The 5,939-nt window shown below is 41.5% G+C and overlaps 1 pseudogene across 1 annotated transcript; it reads right to left on the minus strand.

Moving 5' to 3' along the window:
• Window positions 1-2,839: 2,839 nt before the first annotated feature.
• On the minus strand, window positions 2,840-3,948 carry LOC123575309 (histone-lysine N-methyltransferase SETMAR-like; annotated as a pseudogene). The gene has a single exon (XR_006700602.1). The product of XR_006700602.1 is annotated as a histone-lysine N-methyltransferase SETMAR-like (transcript).
• Between the last annotated feature and the right edge of the window lie 1,991 nt (window positions 3,949-5,939).

Here is a 5,939-nt window from a genome sequence, read left to right on the forward strand (position 1 = left end):
TTTAACTTTTATGATCCTTTAGTAAAATGAACATTTTCTTTAGCACCTATCTTTATTAGTTTTTAGACCAAAGAAAGCTAAACACCATTTTATATTTAATAATGCTTCTTGTATGATTTGTATACAAGATAAGCTAAATTTTACCTGTATATTAGTATGTTATTAATGTTAAACTTAATTTTAATAAAACCTTGTAGACATATTTATCCAAGTTTTTATGTTTGATCATAAGGTAAGATTTTATAGACTTTTTTTAACCTCTTATAATTTTTGTTAAAGAGTAGGTTGATGCTTTAAGAAAAACCTATTGCATTTTACTTTAATGTCCAGTTCACAGAAAAACTGGATGATACCTTTTCAACTTTAGCTAATATGTTTACACACAGAATTTTCTTTACAATTAACATTTTAAAACTTGCTTAAACTTTTAAAACAATAATTTTTTAACCTTTTAATGTAGGTAAAAATCCACATTTTTATGCCTCCCTATAATCTTTTTACCAAAGGTATATTTTACTTTTATTATACACCTTACACATAAACTGTTTCTTCAATAGTACTCAGGAGGCCTTATTACTTCTAAATTACACAACATTTTTTGCATAAAAAATTTTTATAACTTTTTACTTTTATGACTTTTGCAGACAATTTTTCAACATGTTTCAACTTTCTGACTTATTACAAACTTTTTGTTTTTAAAACAACCAGTTAATTTATTTCAGGACAAGAATTTACCATATAATTCTCTTTTTATATAAATTTTGCCTCCCCGCTTTTTTCCCTTTCTTGAAATTTTTTAACATAGTTCCTGCTGGGGTGGGCTTATTTGTGCCTGACCCATGCTTCTTTGAGACAAAACACCATGCTCACGCCACACGCACATCACAAAACAAACAAACAACAACAAAAAAAAAAAACAGGTAAAAAAGGACACACACACATTTCTGCAGTTTACACCAACCAAAATCAAAACCAAAATCAGAGTATCCAGAAATCCAAGCCAGGTCAAAACCAAAACCAAAGTATCAAGCAATCCAAGTCAAGTCAAAAACAAAAACCAAAGTGTCCGTACAGGCACACAGTGGGTGATCAGGCCACGCTTCTACTCAGATGGAGTAAGCAATTTCCCAAGACCAGTCCACCAAAGTGCCAATAAAGGCATGCCACGGGTGATCAGGCCACACTTCCACTCAAATGGAGTGGGCAAGTTCCAAAGACTAGTCTTACCAAGTTTCAGATGTCCGAACTCCCAGTGCCAGTTCCCTCCCCGGGTTCAGCCACTGTATTAATCCTCCGTGGGGGCCTGCTACACCCTGCTCTGGTGAGGCATTCCACCGGGACAATTGCCTACCCAGGAGCGCTCTTTGGTTCACATCACTCAGGCTGGCCGGAGTCCCCCACAGAGATGCTCCACAGGGCAGGCGTAAGCCGCCTAAGGGGCTGCCTCAGCCACCTCGCTTCCTGGTCAGGGAACCAAGAAATATAGCAGGACAGGCCACAGACAAGAACTCCTCAGCCACCAAGTTGTAAAAGGAAGGGCTTTATTCAGCTGGGAGCATTGGCAAGCTACCGTCTCAAAATCCTAGCTCCCTGAGTGCACAATTTCTGTCCCTTTTTAGGGCTCATAACACTAAAGATTTTACATAACAGGGTCGTGACTGATTTGAGCAAGTAGGGAGTACGTGACAGGGGCTGCATGCACTGGTGGTCAGAGAGAAACAGAACAGGGCAGGGAGTTTCACAATGTTCTTCTATACAATGTCTGGAATCTATGAATAACATTGGTTTCTAAGTTATGAGTTGATTTGTAACTACTGGGTTTAGGCCAGGCAGGCCCAGGCCTGGTTTCAGGCCTGGCACTGGGCTGCCTGTCTTGGTTTTACTTCCTTGTTTTTTCTTAAAACAGGTACTGGGTATAAAACAATGTAAAACAATATGAGAGGGTCTCTCTCTTTCCTCAGCATGAGCCACCGCACCCAGCCTAAGAACAGAATGTTAAAGGCTCTTCTTTGGCTACCTGTGTGCTCTGACATCTCTCTCCTGCAGAGTCTTGGTTACCTCCTGGCAGAACCACCAAGGAGGACTCCTGCCACTGCGAGCCTAGTTTCCTTTCCACTGCTCCTTATTTATCCTTCCTGCAGGCGCTGTCAGCTCTCAAGTTCCCCCCAATCCCTCACTTGACCCTGCTCACAGGGGACCAGACCCACCTTCCTGCTGGCCATGAACCCTTTAGAGCCCCAGCCCCGTGATCAGGGCTGCCTCTTAGAAATGATTCTGAATAAACTGGTTCCTGGCACTCCTTTGTCGGCTCTCCTTCTTCACTTAAAAAAATATGTATATACCAACCTATATGTAACACAAATATTTACCATTTTAACTATTTTTAGATGTGCAGTTCAGGGGCACTAACTACATTCACATTGTTGTGCAACCATCAAAACTATCCATCTCCAGAACCTTTTCCTCTTGCCAAACTGCAGCTCTGTCCCTGTTAACGGTAACTCTCAGCCTGGTGCAGTGGCTGACGCCTGGAATCCCAGCACTTTGGGAGGCCAAGGAGGGCGGATCATGAGGTCAGGAGTTTGAGACCAGCCTGGCCAACATAGTGAAACCCTGTCTCTACTAAAAATACAAAAATTAGCCCGGTGTGGTGGCGTGTGCCTGTAGTCCCAGCTACTCCGAAGGCTGAGACAGTAGAATCGCTTGAACCCAGGAGGTGGAGGTTGTGGTGAACCGAGATTGCACCACTGCACTCCAAACAAAAAAAAAAAATAGTAACTCCCCAATTCGCCCTCCCTGCAGCCCCTGGTAACTACTCTCCAGGGGTGCCTAATTGGTGCAAAAGGAATTGAGGTTTAGGACCGTGAATTTTAAATCGTTATAACTAGGCTCAAACACATCTTTATTAATCAACATAGGAACCATTACAATCAACACATTTTTGCCAATGAGAAATAAGTTTGTTTACTCCTGTAGCATAAAAATCCATGCTTCGGGATTCGACAAACTCTTGGAGAGCATTTTCTGCATCCTGCTGGTTGTGGAAGCATTTTCCCTGCAAAAAGTTGTCGAGATGCTTGAAGAAGTGGTAGTTGGTTGGTGAGAGGTCAGGTGAATATGGCAGATGAGGCAAAACTTCATAGCCCAATTCGTTTAGCTTCTGAAGCATTGGTTTTGTGATGTGCGGTCAGTCGGGCATTGTCAGAGAAGAATCAGGCCCTTTCTGTTGACCAATGCCGGCTGCAGGCGTGGCAATTTTCAGTGTGTCTTATCGATTTGCCAAACATACTTCTCAGGTGTATTGGTTTGGCTGGGAGTCAGAAAGCTGTAGTGGATCAGACCGGCAGCCGACCACCAAACAGTGACCATGACCTTTTTTTGGTGCAAGTTTGGCTCTGGGAAGTGCTTTGGAGCTTCTTCTCAGTCCAACCACGGAGCCGGTCATCACCAGTTGTATAAAATCCACTTTTCATGGCACATCACAATTCAATCTCGGAATGGTTCCTTGTTGTTGAGTAGAATAAGAGAAGATGACACTTCAAAATGACGGTTTTTTGTTTGTTTTTTTTTTTAATTTTGCTCAGCTCATGAGGCAACCACTTACCGAGCTTTTTCACCTTTCCAATTTGCTTCAAATGCCAAAGGACCATAGAATCATCTACGTTGAGTTCTTCGGCAACCTCTCGAGTGGTTGTAAGAGGATCAGCTTTGATGATTGCTCTCAACTGGTTGTTGTCATCTTTTGATGGCCGGCCATACACTCCTCATCTTCAGGGCGCTCATCTCCTTTGTAAAACTTCCCAAACCACCATTGCACTTACATTCGTTAGCAGTTCCAGGGCCAAATGTGTTGTTGATGTTGAGAGTTGTGTCTGCTGCTTTATGACCCATGTTGAACTTGAATAAGAAAATCGCTGAAATTTGCTTTTTGTCTAACATCATTTCCATAGTCTAATATAAATAAATATAGAAAAAACAACAGTAATAAGTCATTAGCAAAAAAATAAAGTGAGAAATGCACATTAAAATGATGTGTAACATAACCACATTGATTTAAGAATGTATTCCAATATCAAATGGCAAATTTCAACAATATAAAAACCGCAATTTACTTTTGCACCAAACTTTCTGTGTCTGAATTTGCCTATTCCAGGTACCTTGTATAAGTGGAATTGTGTAACATTTGTATTTTTGTGACTGGCTTCTTTCACTTAGCATAATGTCTCCAAGGTGCATCTCTGTTGCAGTATGTGTCAGAATCCCCTTCCTTTTTAAGGCTGAATAATATTCCATTGTGTGGATTGACTATATTTTGTGGTCTGTTCCTCTGTCTATGGATACTTGTGTTGATTTTGCCTTTTGGCCATTGTGAAGTAGCCTGCTAGGAACATAGGTGGACAAATGTCTGTGTGAGCCCCTGCTTTCATTCCTTTTGGATATAGGCCCAGAAGTGGAATTGTTGGATCATATGGTAATTCTGTTTAATTTTTTGAGAAACTGCCCTACTGCTTTCCACAGCAGTCATTCAATTTTGCATTCTTACCAACAGAGCACAAAGGCTCCAGTTATACAACATCCTCACCAATGCTTACTGTTTTCTGTTTTTTGATAATAGTAAGCCTAATGGGTATGAGGTCAAAGCTAAATGTGCTTTTGGTTCATATTTTCCTAAAGATTAGTGAAATTGAGCACTTTTTTCATGTCTTTATTGGTTTTTTGTATATCGTATTTGGGGAAATATCTATTCAAGTCTCTCATCCAATTTCTCTCTCTCTCTTTCTTTTTTTTTTTTTTTAATTTTTTGAGACAGGGTCTAACTCTGTCACCCAGGCTGGAGTGCAGTGATGTGATTGAGGCCCACTGCAACCTGTGCCTCCCAGGTTCAAGCAATCCTCCCACCTTAGCCTCCCAAGTAGCTGGGACTACAAGCACACACCACCAGCCCTGGCTAATTTTTGTATTTTTTGTAGAGACGGGGTTTCACCATGTTGCCAGAATTGGTCTCAAACTCCTGGGCTCAAGTGATGCTCCCACCTCAGCCTCCCAAAGTGCTGGGATTATAGGCGTGAACCACCATGCCCTGCCACACCCGATTTGTAATTGAGTTGCTCCGTTTTTTGTCTTTGAGTTGTAAGATTCTTTGTATAGTCTAGATATTAATCCTTTCTCCAAAAGGAAACTTGCAAATGTTTTCTTCCATTACGTGAGTCGCCTTCTCTCTCTTTTGATAGTGTCCTTTGATTCACAAAATGTTTTTAATCTTGATGAAGTTCAATTTGTCTATTTTCTCTTTTGTTGCCTGAGCTTTTGGTGTCATGTCCGGGAAATCACTGCCAAATCCAGTGTCATGAAACTTCTCCCTAATAAGGGCTTTGTAGAGTTCGCTTTCACATTTTGTTTTGTGATCCATTTTGAGTTTTGCATGTGTGTGTGCGTGTGTGCGTGTTTGTGTGTGTGTGTGTGTAGTGTGAAACAAGGGTGTGGCTTCATTCTTTTGCATGTGGATATCCAGTTTTCTCAGCATTATTTGTTGAAAAGTCTGTCATTTCCCTACTGAATGGCTTTGGCATCCTTGTTGAGAATCAGTTGCCCGTCTTCACACGAGGGTTTAGTTCTGATCTCTTTTTTCTGTTCCATTGGTCTATATGTCTGTCTTTATGCTGGGACCACACTCTCTTGTTAGCACAGGCTCGTAGGAGATTTTCCTTCCCTTCCATCTTGTCCCGCTTCCCTGACTTGGAGATATCCAGGTCTCTCCTGCTGTCCATGCCCCTCAGCCTCCACCCTCCCCCCATAATCCTATTTATCACCCAGAGCCCCAAGTTAAGACCTTTCTCCCTTATCTGCACCCATTAAAATGCATCCATTCTTTGCCTATTTCCCTTAAGTTCACATGACTGACCCAGTGCCAATTTTGTGCTAAGGTGTTGGTGGTAGCC

This window comes from Macaca fascicularis, chromosome 8 (genome assembly GCF_037993035.2).
Source record: "Macaca fascicularis isolate 582-1 chromosome 8, T2T-MFA8v1.1".
NCBI lineage: Eukaryota > Metazoa > Chordata > Mammalia > Primates > Cercopithecidae > Macaca > Macaca fascicularis.